General features: G+C 47.8%; 1 pseudogene; it reads right to left on the minus strand.

Moving 5' to 3' along the window:
• Positions 1 to 16,876: 16,876 nt before the first annotated feature.
• On the minus strand, positions 16,877 to 17,817 carry LOC144820258 (transmembrane protein 115 pseudogene; annotated as a pseudogene).
• Positions 17,818 to 20,699: the final 2,882 nt, after the last annotated feature.

Raw genomic sequence — 20,699 nt, forward strand, 5'->3', positions numbered from 1 at the left:
TCCCAAACACCACGGCCTCTCTCAATCCCTGTTTAATGGCTGTTAGTAACCCAAAAGCATTGACACAACTTCAGCTATGTACTGGGTGGGGGTCTGCAGGGCTACAATAAACTGTCATTAACATTCAAGCATTGGTACAATGAACTAGGTTCACTTGGGTCACACGTGGGTGTAAAAGAAAAACATGTAGAGCTAAGCCAAAGTCTTAGTTCACACACCAACAGACACATTAACATGTGCTCACTCACAGAAATGCCCACATTCACAAATCAGCACATTCACACGCAAACACTCAGCAAAAGACCTTCTCTTAATCTTCACGTATCTCCTGGTCTCTTCACTCCTGTCCTGCATCGTCCTCTGGTGCAGGTGGTAGAAGCAGGTCATCTAGGTGGGCTCAAGTGACAGCAACCATGCATTGCTAAGCCTCAGCAGGGTTCATGAGACAAACAGCTACTCTTTGGGGCACATGCATCAAGCATATTTGCCTTCGCAAACGGGCCGATTCCCAGAATCGGTCTGTTTGCAAATGCAAAAAATGCTTTTCAGATGCAGCAAACCCTATTTTGTGGTTCGATAACCTGTTACCAAATTGCAAAATGGGTTTGCGATTCGCTATTAGGAAGGGCTTGTTTAGGGCGTCCCTTCCTAATGCCGAATCACATCAGTATGTAGGAATGTTTTGTGACCGAAATGCAGACGCAAAACATTTGCATTTTACCACCTACTTTAATTTAAGTAGGTGGTAACCAATTCGCAAATGGGTAGGGGTCCCCTAGGGACTCCTTCCCCTTTGTGAATGTTTGTTACAACGTTTTTTAAGAGGAGGCCCATGGACCACTGCCTACTCTTAAAAAATAAAAATAAAACTTTTAATTTCACTTTTTGTAAAGCATCTTGTTTTCCTTTAAGGAAAACGGGCTGCTTTACAAAAAAAATTATTTATTTAAAAGCCACCATCCTTTTGAGTTTTGCAAAACATAGGGGGTCGCAAATTGCAATCTACCTCATTAATATTAATGAGGTAGAGTGATTTACGTACCCCTAGGAATCACTATCTGAAACTTTGAGTTTCATACATTGTAAATTGCGATTACCTAATTGCGATTCCCAGGAATTCGCAATAAGATATTCGCAATTTACTATTTTGATGCCTATAGCCCTTTATAAGTCTAGGCCTCTTAAACCCTGCTGAGGTCAAGCACCACAATAGGAGTTGTCTGGGTCTCCAATGAGCAGCTAAGACTCCACAGTTGTAATGATACTACTGGTAAAATACTTTTAGAAATAGCAAACAATCGTAAACTTACTCCAAAGTGTGGGTTTACCTTTGTGAATCGGGCTCGTACTTTGTGAATACTAAAACAGTTGCAAATTTACTGTAAACTGTAAGCTTACCTTTGTGAATCAGGTCGTAGGTGTCAATGTTCTCCTTCCTATATTCTGACCTAGATCTCAGTGGCTCTCCTGATCTTTTCCTCTGTCAAATGGCAATAAATCTAAGTTGGGGTCAATGTCCTGGTATTCGCTAATTGGTAGATGAAGGTAACAAACATGCAGCTGCTTTACACTCATTACACGTGCTTTGTAGCTGCAAGCCTTCTATAAATTGGGTGACAATCTCCCAGCACCCCACAGCCCCTATTCATTAATTTCTGTGGACTTGTTTGGCAGAAGAAAAGGATGCTGTGGCTGGGGCTCATTAGTGAGCAAATGGGCACGTGCAATTTGAGGAATCACAAACCACAGCGGGTGGGGAGCTAGGAAGGTGTTTCCATGCTTGCCAAAGCCCTGCATCCACTGTATTGTAGCTCAACGATGGCCATGTACCTCAAAGCAACCTACAGTGCCTTGAATCACTGCACTGTCACCTGGTGGCATCCCTCGCTCTGACGTTAGTGTATTCATTATTCATGCTGAGGATGGTATGCGGATTGAGATTAAGATCTTGTTACATGATCTTTACATCTCTGTTGCCTGTGGTATGCTGCTTCTTGCATGCCTGCGGCGTGGTGCTTGTGTAGCATTGTTAGTACCAACAGAGATTACGCCGAAATTCAGAAAGGAAACAAACGTGAAAAAGAATGTTACTTGGTGTCAAACTAAACTGACGCTAGGGGTGTCATTTCTGTCACTGAACGACAATGTCGGGGTATTTCTACCTCAGACGAATGAAATGTTGGAATAAGATTGGTTAAGAGGTTTCCAAAGGTCAGTCTTTAGCCATCTAGAAAGACTAATGTTGAATGGGGGGAATCTTCTCTTGCGTTGAATTGAAAAGTTTTTTTAATTCGATTTGAAGTATGCGCAAAGGTGGTGAGCAAGCATTAATTAATGTAATTTTATTGCCGGGGCGCACTACTTGCCAAGAGTTCATCTCATGTTTTTTCAAAATATTCCTTGAACGTTTCAGATTACTAATGCTGTAGGTATAGTAGTAACATGTTGGGAGTACCTTGGTGTCGTCACATGCAGCGGAGTGGGTACAATTATTGGCTGACAGTGTGGACTGTTTTAGCATAAAAACAACGGTTGTTAAGGATGCTTTATTTTTCTGGCGGGAGGAGCCGCCAACACTGGGTGATCCGCAGCTCGGAATGCTCAGGGTTTGTTCTCCCGCGCGTTCTCATGGAACACGTGGGAGGCGCAGACACAGGTTGGGCGCGCGGATGTGCACACCAGCGTCACGGGACATTAGCACGGGCGCGCTGCAGTCAAAACTGCATTGTTGTTCAGCAGCAAAGCTGAAGTGTGATTGATCTGCATTTCCAAGTCTGATAGCTTCCATCTTTAATGGAGGAGCGCTGGTGAATTATTCAACTGGCATTTAGGATGAGATGCTCACTCTTTACTAACACAGTTGTTGACAGTAAAGCAATTCCATTTTCTTCAGAGTAAATCTACTGTGTAGGTGTCTTTTTATTAAACCCAGTTCATCGCTTTCGTGTTGGTGGTACTGTTTAAAATTGTTTTCACAACAAAAAAAATTCTGTATAAAGAAAGAATATTCTATAACAAGCAATGAGACAAATGGTGCCAAAGTGAGGCACAATGAGGTATTGTCGTCGGCGGGAAGCGCCCACAGCATCGGAGTCAAAACCTCGCGGTGCCATCGCAGCGCGATTTTTACATCGCATCGTCGTTCGCATCACATGCAACGACAGCGCGATGTCATTAACATCGCATGCAACTACAACGCATGCGATGTTAGACATGACAGTGCGATGCGATGTCGGAAAACATGTTGGAAAACATGACTCATTGCCAACTGTGTCAGAAAATGATGCGATACGAATGGTGAAAAACATGACAAATTGGCAAATGTGTCAGAAAATGTTTCATAAATCACAGCGCGATGCAAAACATGACATTCCCAACATTCCCAAATGTGTAATAAATGACAGTGCGATGCGAATGTTGAAAAACTTGACAAATTGGCAAATGTGTCACATAACGTTTAATAAATCACAGCGCGATGCGAACGTTGAAAAACATGACAAACACAAAATGTTGAAAAACATGACAAATTGTCAAATGTGTCAACAAAATGGAGCAAAAAGGAACATTAATATGGGCGGAGCTACAAGGAACATTATTAGGGGTGGTTGCTAGGGGATGGGTGGATGTGTGGCATACTGCATGGATGGATGAGTGAATGGATGGGTGATGGTGGATGTTGCAGAATGGATGGGTGATGGTGGCTGAATGACTGGCTGGGTGGTTGCTAGGGGATGGGTGGGTTTATGAGTGGCTGGATGCGTGCATGAAGGATGGATGGATGAATGGAAGGATATTGGTGGATGAATGGATGGATGAATGGAAGGATATTGGTGGATGGATGGCATTAATATGGGCGGAGCTACAAGGAACATTATTAGGGGTGGTTGCTAGGGGATGGGTGGATGTGTGGCATACTGCATGGATGGATGAGTGAATGGATGGGTGATGGTGGGTGTTGCAGAATGGATGGGTGATGGTGGCTGAATGTATGGCTGGGTGGTTGCTAGGGGATGGGTGGGTTTATGAGTGGCTGGATGCGTGCATGAAGGATGGATGGATGAATGGAAGGATATTTGTGGATGAATGGAAGGATATTGGTGGATGAAGGGATGGATGGGTGGGGGCTCACGTGCCGTTTCACAATGTAACTCAGGTAATCCAAAGTCCTTTTGTATTGCAACTGGTACTTTTGTAAAGCGCCCTGACACCTTCAGGTAATGTTCGCGCTATATAAATCCGCATATCTCAGCTGGACGGAGGCGCCCTGCTCTTTCTGAGCAGATTCCATTATGAATCATGCCGCCCTCTGAAGTGTAGGCAGAGTGCGTGGCGACTAGCGGCCGATGGGTGGGGCACGTGCTGCCTCCCAGTCGGTCACACACCGGCGAGCAGGAGGCGTGCCCAGCAGTGGGAAGTGAAGCTAGGGAAACATTGGGCATTAAGGCACACAAAAACGAGGGGAACATAGGGCAGATGGGCACACACAAACGAGTGAAACATAGCGCAGAGGGGCACGAAAAACGTTTGAAACATAGGGCTGAGATGCACAAAAAACAAGGGAAACATTGGGCATTAAGGCACACAAAACCGAGGTGAAAATAGGGCAGATGGGCACACAAAAACGAGTGAAATATAGCGCAGAAAGGCACGAAAAACGTTTGAAACATAGGGCTGAGGTGCACAAAAAACGAAGGAAACATTGGGCATTAAGGCACACAAAACCGAGGTGAACATAGGGCAGATGGGCACGAAAAACAAGGGAAAGATAGTGCACAAGTGCACAAAAAACGAGGGAAACATTGGGCATTAGGGCACACAAAACGAGGGAAACAGCGCAGAGGGGCACGAAAAACGAGAAATCTCATTATTTATGCGCAGGTATGGCACGAGGGAAACATAGGGCACAAAATCACTAAAAACGAACTCTCAAGATATAAAACACCAGAACACTGGAGACTTACCGATTGCAAAGCTTGTCCACACAACGACACAGGCACAAATGGCTGCAGACACGGTGTGCAACTAAATATATACCATATATAACGCATCGGCTGTGTGAAACATCGCGTTGTCATGTCACGCGATGTAATATCGCCGATTTGACACACGATCCGAGGCTGTGGCCGCATTTGCGTCGCAATGACGTGCGATGCCAAAATGACCGATGTAATTGAATTTACGATGTGTTGGCCGCGATGCAAACGCCCGCGAGGAGGTTGCGGCCGATGGATTGTCATACAACCGCCTGGCAGGCGTGCAGTTCGCATCACTGTCCAAACTCTCCATCTGCTGTGTGGTGGGGACGGAGGGGGGGGAGGGGTGCACAGTGTGAAAGATCTTCGGTGCATTAGAACGTATGTCGGTGCTCTGGAATCCAAGGGCCACACAGGACTGTGACAAAGGGATGGCAGCTTCGGTTATTTGTCAGATGTCAAAGTTTGCTGGGCCCATGCTCCGATTATAATGTGTAGTTTAATAATAAACGAGCATTTGCAATGCAACAGTTCCCCCTGTTGAGAGAGATTAAGCTACTGGCACTGTAAATGACAATGCCTTTTATTTATCTGTTTTTATAATTAATACAAATAAAAAGCATTGTCATTTACAATGCCATAGCTCAAACGCTAGGAAATGCTCTTGTAAATGCTCGACCTATTTCATTTTAAAGAAGCAGCCGCCATTGTCCTGGGCTGTTTGGAAAGTTAAAGCTTGCATGGCCCGCTGAATGTTGCAAGAAAGCATGTCAGGCCTGCAGTAGGAGAAACACATTAAAGAAAATGGTGCTTATAGATTAAATAAGACATACTTTGTGACAACGGAAGTAAAAGGGCCAATCCTCATGAGAGGTTACAAATTAAAACAAGGTGGTATTAAGGAGGGACTAACAAACCTATTAACAAATCAAAAGCCGGTATTTATGGAGGACAATGACATAAGCCAATGACTAATACGGGCAGAGAGTGGGTGGGGCTTCAAGCCCATACTCGAATACAGCATGCCTCGCATGCGATGCCCAGGCTCGATCTAGAAAGGTTTATAAATGCAAAAACCACTTTCCTGAAAATATTTCCTCCTATGGATATCAAACTGGTTTATAAACTATGGATATCAATTAAGGATCTTTTGATTTATCCCTTGTACTTCTGAGAACACTATGACGCACTATTTGCCACACAAACATTCCGATAAAACAAGAAATCAAGCTTACTAATATACTCCTATATCACAAGAAAGCTGTTGTTTGCTTAGTACATCATAATGTGGGAGTGTGACTTGTAAATCCAGGGTAAATTGTGTGGGACTTTAGACAATGAACAATAGAATGCTATGATTACGTTCGGTAATCCCCATTACTCTTAGTCCTACTCGTCCTCGACCCAGTCATCACTCATGAGGTATTCCACAGACAGGAAACAAAACAGGAAACACTTTTAGGCTCCACCCCCCTCCTGCCAGGCGCTATATCACACCTAACTACCAGAAGCACATCCTGACACACCAAGCAACAAAGGCCTGGACAGGGAGGGAGGGTGGGAAGTATGACTGGGTCTAGGACGAGTAGGACTAAGAGTAATGCGGATTACCAAACGTAATCATAGCATTACCTCTACGTCCCTCGTCCTCGACCCAGTCATCACTCATGAGGCATACCAAAGCAACGCCCAAACAGGCCTTTGGCAGCCCAAACACAGCGAAACACAAACCAGACACAAAGGAGTGCAGCAAGTGAAAAAGTTTAATACACAAACAGAACTCAGAGCGGAGGGGGAACCCCCACAGCTTGCAACACCCCATGACCAAAATTGGTCCGGTCAGACAGGGCACAATTCAACCTGTAGTGCCTCACAAACGTGGACTCGGAGGCCCAGGTCCCAGCACGACAAATCTCATCAAGAGACACACCATGGTAAGCAGCCCAGGAGCCAGACACGCCCGAGTGGAACGCGCCTGAACACCAGCTGGACAAGACAAACCCGCACCACAATAGGCAAGAGTGATGACAGCCTTAATCCAATGACCCAAGGTGAGCCTGGAAGCAGCCTTACCCTTACCAGCCAAACCAAAGGTGACAAAGAGAGAGTCAGAAGAGCGAATTCCCCAGAACGAGCCACATAAATGGACAAAGCACGCCTCAGGTCCAAAGAATGAAGCAACAGCTCAGAAGGAGAAGAAGGAGAAGGACACAAAGAAGGAAGAACCAGCTCCTGAGAGGAATGGAATCTGGAGCGGACCTTGGGGACAAAACCAGGATCCAAAGAGAGCACCACAGCGTCATCCAGAAAACGCAAAAACGGGGGGGGGAACAACGCAAGGCCGTAAGCTCTCCCAACCGCCTTGCAGAAGTGATGGGCACCAGAAAAGCCACTTTGTAGGACAGAAATTTAAGGTCCACAGTCTCCAAAGGCTCAAAGGGGGAAGACTGCAAACACCCAACACCAAAGAGAGATCCCAAGGTGGCACCAGAGAACGAACAGAAGGGGAAGAAAGAGAAAAACTACGAAACAGACGAGAATCCAATAGGCCATCCGAAGAAAGAAAAGAATCCGGGTCCCGGAAGGCCCGGATAGCAGCCCACAGGCCCCGCAAGGTAGACACAGCAAAGCGCTTCTGAAAGCCATCTAGAAAAAACTGAAGGACAGAAGACACAGGGCAAGAGGTAGGAGACAAACCAGAAGAGGAACACCACCCCGAGAAGGAAGACAGGGGTTTGAGTAGGAAGACAAAGTAGACGGTCTACAAGAGGCCTGCATCACAGAAATGATGTGGTCGGGCAGACCACGGACCCCAAGAGACAACCTTTCAACCTCCAGACCGCCAAGGACAGGGGAACCAGAAGAGGGGACGGGGACCTCAGAGGAGAGGGGTAGCAGGGCAGAAGCCAAGGAGGGCCCAGACAGAACAACATCCCCACGGAAAGGTGGAAAGGATCCAGCCACCACTGAGGAGCAGACACAATGTCCAGAGTCACGGGCACAGGAACCGCATAATCCAGGACAGGAAAGGGGACCCACCTCTGCACATGCCACAGCAGAGGGCGCAGATGAACCCTGGCCCAGGGCACGGTGAAGACAGAAGCAGCCATGTGGCCCTGAATCTCCAGCCACTAAAGGAGGGGAACCGAGGTCTGTGACAACAACTTCCCCAGCAAAGACTGAAGGCGACAAATCCGGGCCTCCTGCAGGAACACTCTGCCCAACACAGAATCGAACACAGCTCCGATGAAGGTCCTCCGAGTGGGAGGCTCCAGGTGGCACTTAGGCAAGTTGATCAAGAACCCGTGGTCCCTGAGCGTAGACATGGTCAAGAGAAGGTGGCGAGACATGACTTCCAGGGACGGAGCCTGAACCATCCAGTCGTCAAGATACAGGAACCCCAACACCCCCAGGAGATGGAGATGGGCCACCAAGGGAGCCACCACCTTGGTGAAAACCCGGGGGGTGGACCGAAGACCAAAGGGAAGGACGCAGAACTGCCAGTGCTGGCCCTCCAGGCAGAAGCGCAGGAAACGCTGATCCCTCACAGCCACCGGGACGTGTAGGTACGCATCCTGGAGGTCCAGAGTGGAGAACACCCAACCGGACTGGATCAGCGGGATAACCTTCTGGAGAGTCTCCATCATGAACGGGATCTTCCTCATGAACAAGTTCAGACCCCGAAGGTTGATGACTTCCCGGAAGCCCCCGTGATCTTTGGCACCACAAAGATGATGGAGTAGACGCCCAACCCCCACTCCGCCATCGGAACAGGGACAACCGCAAGCTTGCTGACCAAAGAACGAACCCCTTCCGGCAAGGCCAGACGGCGGGAGGCATCCAGAGGAGAAGGGGTCACCACCACCCCGGAGGGGGGGGACAGGAACTCGATCCGGTAGCCCCTCGACAAGACATCCAGCACCCATCTGTCGGAGGTCGTCAGGCGCCAAGCAGGAAGGAACAGGCGAAGCCTCCCACCGACCAGAGGCGGACAACCAGCGAGAACGTCCCCCAGGCTGGCATAGTCAGGAACGCTGTGGACCAGACCCGACACCCCTCTGGGACTTCTTCTGAAACTTTCGGGGAAAAGACCGGCCAGTGCCACGTTGACTCCGAAACAAAGACTGCTGAAATCTGGAAGGCTGGCGGAAAGACCTGGCACCAGAGAAGGAGGAACCCCTACGGGGCGGAAGATCACGAAAGGACAAAGTATGCTTGCGCTCCTTGAAGACCTTGTGTAGTTTCTCCTCCAGTGAGTCACCAAACAGACGGGCACCAGTGAAAGGCAGCCTCAAAGCCATGGAACGCTGGGCCGCGTCCGTCTTCCAATCACGCAGCAACAGGTTACGATGGGCAGCCACAGAGGAACCACAGGACATAGCAGAAGCCCTCACAGAATCAAAGGCGATGTCCGACAGGAATTCCGCCTGGCGCTCCATAGACTCCAGCAACTCCGGACAACTGGTACCCTCCTGCATAGACGAAAACAAGGACTTGAAATCAGTCAGCAGAGACTGGACAACATACGCCCCATAAACACCAGAACGAATAGCCAGGTGCGAGGCGGCATAAGACTTCTTCAGGGCAGAATCCACCTTTTTGTCCACGCCGTCCTTCAGAATGTTATCATCCGCCATAGAAGGACGACCCACAAGACTGGCCACAACAGAATCCACAGGAACGGAGTCAGGCACATTTTCCGCCATATCCTGCAAGGGATAAAGCTTGGACATAAACCTGGGCATGGAAATATGATCAGGGTCCTTCCACTCCTTCAACAGGACATCAGAGACAAAGGGATGGACCGGCAAGGAAGACGAAACAGGCTTCCGAAACTGCGGCAAGAGCGAGTCCCGAGAGGTACTGGGTGCAGAATCATCAGGAAACCCCATGTTAACCCGCACATGGAAAAGGACGTCAGGTAAGAGATCCCTGGAAATGTACTTGCCCTGAAGCTCAACTGCAGACAGAGAAGACTCATCAGACTCATCAGAGGAGGAAATGTCAGAATAAAGAGCAGCAGAACCAGAAAGACCAGCAGCACCCTTCTTGGTCGCCTTCATAGAGGAAAGAGTCTCCAGGATAAGACGTCTAATCCGGTCATGAGCAACATCACCCTTCCGTGCCTGCTTCACAGGAGGGGAGGAGGAGTCCCCACTGGAATCAGGGGAAGAGGGAGGTACAGGGAAGGAATGCTTCCTTTTACGATGGTGCTTGCCCATAATAACACACCCAACCCACAAGGTAGCAATAAGGAATGAACACCGCTACCCAAAAAAAAAAGGCACATATATACCAGAAGGGCACACCCCAATTAACCCCCATAGGGAGGACAGGTATAGGCCAGAAAAGGCCAACAAAAACCAGTACTGGTGACAAAGCAACAAGGAGGCAAGTCCCCCTGACCCCCCAGCCAACCACAACAGCCCCGAGGAAAAAAGGGGAGGGGCGGGTAAAACGAAACCGCGGCCAAACAGCCGGCGAGGTAATCAAGAAGGAAATACTGCAGTAGGGAAGAGAGAAAGACACTCACCCCACCCGCCGGTAATCGCCCCAAAGGCCGATCATCTCGGACGGATCAGCAACGACCTCCAAGGACCGGAGCGCCCGGAGCCCACCTGGGCGCCCTGCCCGACCAGCTCCAGCAAGGAAGTGCTCACCCGCGCATGCGCGAACCAAGCGTATGCGCGGAAACAGAGAACAGCCGGGCGACCTCACGGAGCAGCAGAGGAAGCCCGGCGAGAGGCCAGAACCGACCTGGGTCAACCGAAAAAGGGGGCAGGAGCGCAGCAACCCCCACGCCCCCCCTCATGGAATGTAGAATGCAGGCAACGAACCCGCCACCTCTCGCATGCACAGCGAGTGCTCCACAATCAGAGCAAATGTCCCTGGCACGAAAAGACACATCGAGAGGAGACACCCGGTCCCCCAAACACAGAGAGGGCCAGGCGAGAGGACAGAGACCAAACGGGGAGCAGCGCGCCACAGCAACAAGTGCACACAGCCCCTACCTGCACGCCCACAGCAGGAAGCAGGTCAAACCCACCAAGGAACCCCTCGCACAGCAGGAGAACCTCAGGGCAACCGCAGCAGGAACACCAGGGCAGCAGGAAACCAGGAAGACCCGAGAAGCCAAGCAGCCCAGGTCACCTGAGCCCAGGAGGAGACAGGGAAGCCCAGCAGCCCCACTCCAAGAGATCCCATGACGGTCCATGGGAGCCCCCCCAAAGCCCAGCAGAGGAGGATCCACAGGACAAAGATGGAGGTAAGTGCCCGGCACAAACCTCAGCGTCTCCCATCAAGAAATCCACCGACAGGAAACAAAACAGGATGTGCTTCTGGTGGTTAGGTCTGATATAGCACCTGGCAGGAGGGGGGGTGGAGCCTAAAAGCGTTTCCTGTTTTGTTTCCTGTCTGTGGAATACCTCATGAGTGATGACTGGGTCGAGGACAAGGGACGTAGAGGTAATACCATTTTTCATACAAGGGTAGTTATTTCAAATAGCAATTTGTTGAATTAAGCTGTATGAAGTGGATTTCAAGAACACTAAATGCTGGTTTTGGTCTGCCTCTAAGGAGTGACAATGGCTGAGGAGTATGAAAGATGGTGCTAGACATCCTAGTGACACATTAAGCCAATTTCGAGAAACAGTTTTTAACCTCTGCTTAAAATAAAAAATCAGTTCTGACTGCAATAGTTAATATATTCCAAAGCTATGCTTATTTTAATAACTTCGAACACCTCACTGCACCTAAAAAAAACAACTACACTCAAAAAACGCTTGGGAATACCACAAAACATTTTATAGTACACTCCGGTTTTATTTTTCAGGCTAACTGCGGAGTGTATAATTTTATAACCAAATGGGAAATCAAACTAATGAGGCACCCTTGCCTTCTAAGACTGGTAAAAGTTTCACTTTCTCTCTGCCCACTGCATGCCATGACTGGAAAAAGAACAACATTCTTTATGTATTACATGACTTCAAGCCAAGATTTCCCTAGCGGCGGCCATCTTGGAACCAGGCAGCTAACCTGACAATTCCCCTGTGCAATGTTGAAGCGGCCATTTTGAGGTCAGGCAATACAAGGCCCAGGCAAATGAACACTGGTAAAATGCATAACAAACACTGGCAAATGCAAAACAAGCACTGGTAAAGGCAAAACAAGCACTGGCAAGTGCAAAACAAGCCCTGGTAAATGCAAACAAGCACTGTCAAAGGCAAAACAAGCACTGGTAAATGCAAAACAAGCGCTGGTAAAGGCAAAACAAGCACTGGTAAATGCAAAGCGAACATTGTTAAATGCAAAACAAGCATTGGTCAAAGCAGGATACAAAAAAACAAGCATTGGTAAATGCAAAACAAACACTGGCAAAGGCAAAAAGCAAGCAAACAAGCATTGGCCAAGAGCAACAAGCACTAGCCAGTAGAAAAGTGACATTGATACACCTGTCCAGCAATGTCAAATTTGCCGCACCGAAATGGTGGTGGTGCAGCAGCGGCCGCCCCGGTTGCAACTGGAGTTTCACATCTGCGCCCCCCGGAACCACTGACCCAGGTGGCTGGCAGAAGCATGGGCCCCAGATGGCAGGAGTGGCTAGAGGACTTTGAGGACTATCTTGAAGGATCAAAAGGCAAGGGAGACAGAGACAAACTAATTGCACTACGCAATCTAGTCGGTAAAGAGGTCTGCAAATTGATCAAAGAGCTGCCGACAGATGATAAAGGAACATATGACAAAGTGCGAGATGCGTTAAACAAAAAGTTTGTGCACAAAAGAAATGTGGATTACGAGAGATATGTATTCCATCAAGCCCGGCAAGACAAGGAAGAAATGATGAGCATGTTCATATCTAGGCTACACCGACTGTCTCAGTATTGCAATTTTGATGCGTTCTCGACGGAAGATGCCATCCGGTTACGAGTCATCGAGGGTTGCCACTCAGAGACTCTTCGAAGGTGGCTGCTAAGGAAAAGCCAAAATCTCGACGAGATAGAGGAAAGGACAAGGGTGCATGATCAAGCGGAGGAACACGCTAAAAGCATGGAGACTGGGCGTAGTGAGAGAAGAGAGCAAGCATATTGGATGCAAACTAACAACACTTGCAGAAGATCAAATGAGCGACAGAGAAGGTCTCGACCAGCGTCCCGTCATCAATACAAAGGTCGCCGACGCTATGAGTCTGGTCGAAGAGACAAGAAATCAGACCATGCAAGAAAACCAGAGCGCTCAAGAAAATGCTATTGATGTGGGTATGACTTCCCACATACAGATGTGTGTCCAGCAGTGGGTCAACAATGCCGAAAATGTGGACGGAAAAATCACTTTGAGGTGATGTGTGGAGTATATAGCAAAGAAAGAAGGAGTGAAACAACAAAGTCGTTTCGCCCAGATACCAAGCGACATCACGCAAAAGCCGTACAGGACAGAGCTATATCATCCTCTGGTTCTTCACATTCCAGCAGGGAGTCTCGCAAATCCCAATGGACAAGAAGGTCGCCGAGACGGTCATCGTCGAGAGAATCGAGATCGACATCTCGGGAGTCAGAATACACGGATGAATATTTCTACATGGTAGCAGACCCGGATTAGCTAAAGAAATATCCACCATTAGACATCAAAGTGGGGACACATGCGACCAAGTTTGTTTTAGACAGCGGAGCGTCACTAAATTACATGCCCGTGACCGAATATAACAAAATGAAGCCACCACCCCTCCTGAGTCCAGCACATGTCAGGGTGTTCACCTGGATGGTGAAAAAAACACTTCCATGCCTGGGCAAATTTGCAACGACACTCAAACATGAATCTACCTCTGTGTCAGCATATATTCATGTCATCGAGGGCCCGGAGGCTGATTGTCTCCTCAGTCTGTCTACAGAGGAGCGCCTCCGAATGGTGGAGATCTTATACCGAGTCAATGATAATCCTGACCTCGTCCGTAAATTCCCCAAGTTGTTCACCGGGCTTGGAAAAATGATCAAATGTCTGATTCGTCTGCACATCAATGATCAAGTGCGCCCTGTGGCCCAGCATCCCAGGCGAGTGCCTTTTCATCTTCAGCAAGCCGTAGAGGATGAAATCCAGGAGCTGTTACAAGCCGACATTATTGCAAAAACGGACGGTCCCACACCATGGGTGTCACCAGTTGTCATCGTCCCAAAGAAGGGCACTCCTGAAAAAGGTGCGTTTATGTGTGGACATGAGGTTTCCCAATACGGCCATAAAAAGAGAGCGTCACCCAGGGCCTCACCTGAGTGACATGATATCAGCATTGAATGGAGCCAGGGTATTTTCCAAACTTGATCTAAATAAGGGATACCACCAGCTGGAATTACATGAAAAGTCAAGGTATATAACGACATTCACCACTCATCTGGGTTTGTTTCGATACAAACGACTGAGTTTTGGTATCTCCTCTGCAGCGGAAATATTCCAAGAAGTCATCCGTCAGACCATCAGACACATACCAAATTCACTGAACTATAGTGATGATATTCTGGTGTATGGGTCGAACACACAGGAACATGACAAGGCGTTAGATCGAGTATGCCATGTTCTCCTGGAAGCTAATCTTACTCTCAACAAGGACAAGAGTGAGTTCCATCAATCCACTCTTAAGTTCTTTGGACATGTGTTCTCGGGGGCTGGGATGAAGCCTGACCCTGAGAAAGTGACAGCGCTCAATGCCACCAAGAGCCCTCAAGATGTGAGTGACATCCGATCGTTCTTGGGCATGGCGAGCTATTGCGACCGATACATCAAGGACTACGCCACCATTAGTCACCCACTACGAGCCCTCACCAAACAAGGACAACCGTTTGTCTGGAGCTCCCAATGTGAGCGGGCGTTTCAAGAGATTAAACAGGCTGTGGAATCAGCTGACAATTTAGCCTATTTTAACCCCAAGAGGAAAACGGAGATAACGGTGGATGCTAGCCCAGTGGGGTTGGGTGCAATCCTAGCTCAGTACGACAATGACACTGACCAATGACACATCGTGGCTTAGGCCAGCCGCAACCTATCAGACACCGAAAAGGTCTATTTCCGGCCAGAGAAGGAGAGTCTCGCGGTCATATGGGCCTGTGAGCATTTTCATGTGTTCATCTATGGCAAACACTTCACCATGGTTACGGACCACCAGGAGCTCGTCACCATCTTTGGTAATCCAAAAGCCAAGATGCCACCCCGTATTGAATGGTGGGGTTTGCGCCTGCAGGAATGCACCTACACAATAATACAACCGGGAAAGGCAGAGAATCCTGCGGACTACATGTCCCGGCACCCTCAAGCATCCCAGGTCTCACCTCCTTCAATAGCCAAAGAGTACATACATTTTGTAGTGGGCTTAGCCCGGCCACCGGCAGTTCCTTTGGAAGCGATACAGGAAGCCACTATGCAAGACAGCATCCTTCAGAAAGTGGTGCGCCGGCTGCGCATACATCACTGGAGACATGACAGTGAGGATGAGAAGAATGATCCTCAAGTCCGCCAGGAAATGCAAGCTTTCAGGCATATTAGTGAAGAGTTATCTGCCACCTCAGAGGGGCTCCTACTGAGAGATCATCGGATTGTCATCCCAAGGCAGTTACGTCAAGGTGTGATTAACCTAGCCCACGAGGGCCATCGTGGAGTTGTTGCGACAAAAAGAGCTCTCCGGGAGCGAGTATGGTTCCCACTACTTGATCAAATGGTGGAGCTCACCTTGAAGGACTGTCCTCAGTGTCAACTGGTTAGGCACGGGGATTCCCCAGCTCCTCTTCAAATGACCAAGCTACCCAGTGGGGTATGGCAAGAACTTGCCATGGACTTTTATGGACCACTCCAGTCAGGCAAATACATGTTGGCTATTATGGATGAATATGCGAGGTTTCCAATAGCACAGTTTGTGTCTTCCACAAATGCCTCCAGCATGATTGCTGTGCTAGATGAAGTGTTCGCCGCCTGGGGTGTCCCCAAGGAACCCAAACAGACAATGGTCCCCCTTTTAATGGACATGAGTTTAGTGAATTTGCGAAACACCTCAATTTCCGACATCGCAAGGTCACGCCCCTGTGGCCACAAGCCAATGGCACTATTGAACGGTTCATGGCAAACTTAAAGAAGACATTTCAACAAGCTACTTTGGAAAAAAGAGACTTACAAGTGGCTCTCAATGAGGTTCTGAGAGCGTATAGAACGACACCACATGCTACTACAGGAAAGTGTCCTGCCACTCTCATGCTGGGGCGGCCCATTAGAACACGGATCCCGACATGGGAAGGAGCATTGCGATCAGTGTCTCTGGCACGTGTACATCAAGAACTAGTGTTGGCTGATCAAGCCGGCAAGAGCAAAATGAAGTCCTACGCGGACAATCGAAGGAAAGCAAAGTCTCCATCCCTGCATGCCGGAGACTGTGTGGTGGTTAAACAAGAACAGTTAAAGAAAACGGACTGCAGATTCAAAGATGAACCTTTGGTTATCACCCAGCAGAAGGGTACAATGATTACTGCAGAGTCTGAGAAGAGACGGATTACCCGAAATGACTCTCATTTTCAAAAGTGCACTCCAGCCATGAAAGAGGTCCTTGATAGAACAATGGATCAACGAGATGCAGAAGGACCTAGTCACATGGGTGCGGTACAGAGGCCTGATCATCAGATAGAGGCCACGTCCGAAGGTGCCGGCGTGAGTCTCCGACCTCGAAGGGACATCCAAAGGCCTAAAAGACTGATTGAAGAACTATGATCAAGTCAGTTTCTTTCTTTTGTTAACAAAGGGGGCGATGTGATAATGTGACTAGTCTAGTAGTTGGGATGGGAGGAGTTACCGGGTTGGAGGAAGAGGAGGAGCACAGGCAGGAAAGGGGCAGTTAGAGTAGTGACAGGGACGAGTCAGGAGTGTGCCAATAAAGCTCCTTAAAATATAAAGTAAGTGTCTGTCATCTTTATGCCCAAGACACTACAATATGTATCGTGAATTATACGTGATGAATTATAGTACCTTTTATGCTCAACATCTTGAGGGTTGGTCCCTGGTAAATTGATGGTGATAGAAGATGGAGCACCAACATCATATTGCTTCACTGTTTTCCAACAGATGCGCACTATCACCAAAACACCATGAACTAAGTTGGCAACCAGTCCCACAAGAGGCTGCAGGATCTCTGGGAAGAATGTGGCAAACGCAAATGATCAGACATGACTCCGCGACCCCGGCTGTGCCTTTAGTAGGAACGCAGGTACACCCAGCTTGACAGCACCCCAAATCTATAGGATGCCAGGAGATTTCTCTCAATCAATGTAGGTAATCACAAGAGAGCCAGTATAAGCAGTAGGAGCATTTGAACTACTTTCACGCACACTTTTGGGACCTTCAGGACGATCCGATCACCCATGGTTTGTTAGAGAGCCACCATGACCCCTGCGAGAAACCCCAGGACACCATGGATCTGGATGTTAAAAAGGTTTGCCAGATTGAAAGTGGCAACATATGTTAGGAGGTATAACAAAAAGTGCCCAGGATGCCCACAGAAATGTTTACTACTGCAAAAAAAGATTAACAGTTCCAATGCCCACCAGGGAGGTTCCAGGAGCCGGCCGGCTACCACCACTGTGTTCAGGCTCACACCTACATCCCAGATGTGCTTTTCTACCACACCATGTGTAATAAGTGACCATATCCAGGAGTTGGGTGGGAAAAGGAATCCATGGGTCACACCTAGTGTGGATACAGTTTCTACCCCGAAGGTAATGAAGTACAATAGAAGGACAGGAGCACAGATCTACTTCACCACTACACTTATGCTGGCCAGTGCAGCCAAAAAGTGCTGCTGAGGGACTGGGAGATATTGGTTCATTATTTTTTTTCTTAAAAATCAAAGTACGAAAAAGGGGAAAATGTCATTCAATTCAGCCAGTTTGGAAACTCAAAAAAGTTCTAACCGAAGCAGTTAGGATTCCTGGTGTTTTATCCTCTCACAGGATGTGTTACCCCAAAACACTTTTGTGTATTACCCCACAATGAGGTAATGTCTTCAGCTAGTACAATACCTTCTCGACCTAGTAACACTGATTCTGTTCAGTCCAGTGTGGTTATGCTTCCTAAGCAGTACTGCCGAGGACATCTTTACCTCAATATCTGTGGCTTGGCAACCTCAGTTCGTGGTGCACTGCAAAAGCACAGTCATGTTATTCTCCGTATTGGATAGCATTTGAGGCTCAACTTTTTTCTCACACAACAGCTTTCACTATTTTGTTCGTGCAACAGCAGGAGCAGCCAGATTCACAGCTGGAGATTCCTTAATCAGGGTTGGTGGAAAGGAACCCCTGTCCAATTTAGCAGGTGAAACGTTTTAGTAGGGGTCGTCAGCAAAAATGGGTGCCTGTGAGGATAAAATAATGACATGCATGAGAAGGGTAAAGGTTTTGAGAAAATATCATGTAGCATCTGGCGAGGGCATCAACTTTTTGTGGAATGCCAGGCAGAATACCTAACACCTTAACAAGAGTGAAGAAAGTGAAACACGAAGTTAAGACTTAGGAGGGAAGTGACGGAAGGGCATGTATTCAGATAAATTGGCAGAGTTGGACACTACAAGCGAGGAATGCTCAATGCCACCTAGAAGTGGTTGTACTAGTGAGAATTGATCAAGTACTTGACAGAGGTGTGGAAACATCTGAGTGAAGTGGTATAAAGCAGCTCTGAAGAAAAGTCAATGGGGCTGAAGGCTAGGGCAAGGGTCATTTATAAGATAAATGGCCCAAATAAGTACTATAAAGGCAGTTACTGCAATGAAGCAATCCCACGCCTCTTTCTTCTTGTCTAGGCCCCTTGAGCTCACCCTGCCAGCCGCAGCTCTTACGTTCCCCGGCCATGGGGCTCGCAGACGTCTTGCTTGGTCTCAGGGGGGCCGGGTGTTCCTTCTAGGCCCCGGTGGAACTCTGGGACACCAGCAGTCCCTGCTACCACCGCCCCTGCCCGCACACAAATAGGGTTCTTCGTGCCTGCGCAGTGCACTGGCGGTGCTCTGGGAAGTGTAGTACGATGGTTATTGACAAAATAGCCTAGACTTCCATCGGTTGACAATGAACAATCAAACGGCATAGAAAAAGGACCAGCCCCAATGGCTTTGCCCAACTTTCCCTCTAGACAGCACCCCCCGATTTTTTGCATTTTTATGTAGCGATCTTGACCCGAACAGGCCGATTGCCAACGTACATTAAACCTGAAGTACATGCACTACAGCCAACAATCTGAGTAGAAGGATAACAAGATAAAGGCACAAGCAGCGTGCCCAATGCTGATTGCTGCTGTGATAATCCTCTATGGGGCGGGGCAGGCGCTGTGCATCTGAAGCAGAGTTTTATTGCTGTCAGTGCTCCCAAAGTGCTGATAGAGCACGCAGGTCACCTGACTCGGTTTATCATACTCACCTGGGCCCATAAAACAACACAACTTATACTTGTATGTGAGTCTAACCAGGTAACCTGTGCGCTTTCCTCCAATCAGTGATTTGTAACTTTCATTTAGGACCTATACCATTGACTTACCAATCCTTCTCACCGGTACGTAAAGTCCTATTGGATCAGGGAGTTAGCAAGAGAATAGGTAACATTAACATTTTCACTCATGTAATAACCACAACCTCAGGAAAGGTTTAAACTCTTTATCCAAAATCTTTAAATTGTCTTAATCCAAGCATTGAATAATAGAAAATTCTCAATTAGGAAAATAATGATTAGAATGAAAATATGTAGAGTTCTTATAAAGCAGTCTTTACGCATTTGACTAAAGGGTGGGGAGAGAGAGGGAACCAGAGCAATGATATACGACAATATGTAAAACTTTTATCAATTAACATTAGGGTGGGAAGAGAGAAGGAATCAGAACAATGACATACCCACATAGTATATTTACCTAGAATGGTGTGAAGAACTAACCCCGGCCACAGGTCAGTTTAAAGGACAGAACCCCGAAAGTGCAGGCACCATAAAGGCAGGCAGGTGCAGATCAGAATCAGGACAGGTAAAACCAAATTGGATCAGGACAGGACTACAACAGGCTAAGACTGGCAGCCGCAGTTAAAGTTGCAACCCCTGCGTTACTCCATCTCTGCAGCTAACAGCCAGAACCAGGTAAGATTTATCGATTTCTCCAACAAAGTGCTTTGCCAGCACTTCAGCTTGCAAACCCCGATATGGGTTTCGAACCTTCTGACAGAGTGCTCCGCCAGCACCTCTGCTCCTGATTACCTATTGAGTGCGTTGGGTCAGTGACAGGTCAGCTATTTGGACAAGTCGGACAAATTAACTAGCTAAGCCTACCCTAGTTATACTATTTTCCAGGTCAGTGTACCACCCCCCCAATTTTGCAAGTGTAAGGATCCCCAATTTTGATTGGACAACGAATGAGGAGAGGTCATCACACCATACCAAAATGAGACTTTTTTGAATGAATATTAATTTTTGCGTTCCCGCCCATCATTTTATTTTCTCAAGTATTGTTTTATTCCACCCGACAATGAATGTTCCAATATTAGTTACATTTTAGTCCATTTGAGAACTTTAGGTAGGGTCAAGAGGTAATGTTCCCACAAGCATCTTCTAGCAAGTTGGCTCTTTGGCAGCGTGTCAAAGGTCATTCTGCTTCATGGACTTTGTGATTCGTGTGCAGTCGCAATTTCTGCAAGATGGAGTTCAGCGGTAAACGTCAGGCCCAAATTGTTTTACATGTAAGAAT

Source organism: Lissotriton helveticus, chromosome 2_1 (assembly GCF_964261635.1).
Source record: "Lissotriton helveticus chromosome 2_1, aLisHel1.1, whole genome shotgun sequence".
NCBI classification, from domain to species: Eukaryota; Metazoa; Chordata; class Amphibia; order Caudata; family Salamandridae; genus Lissotriton; species Lissotriton helveticus.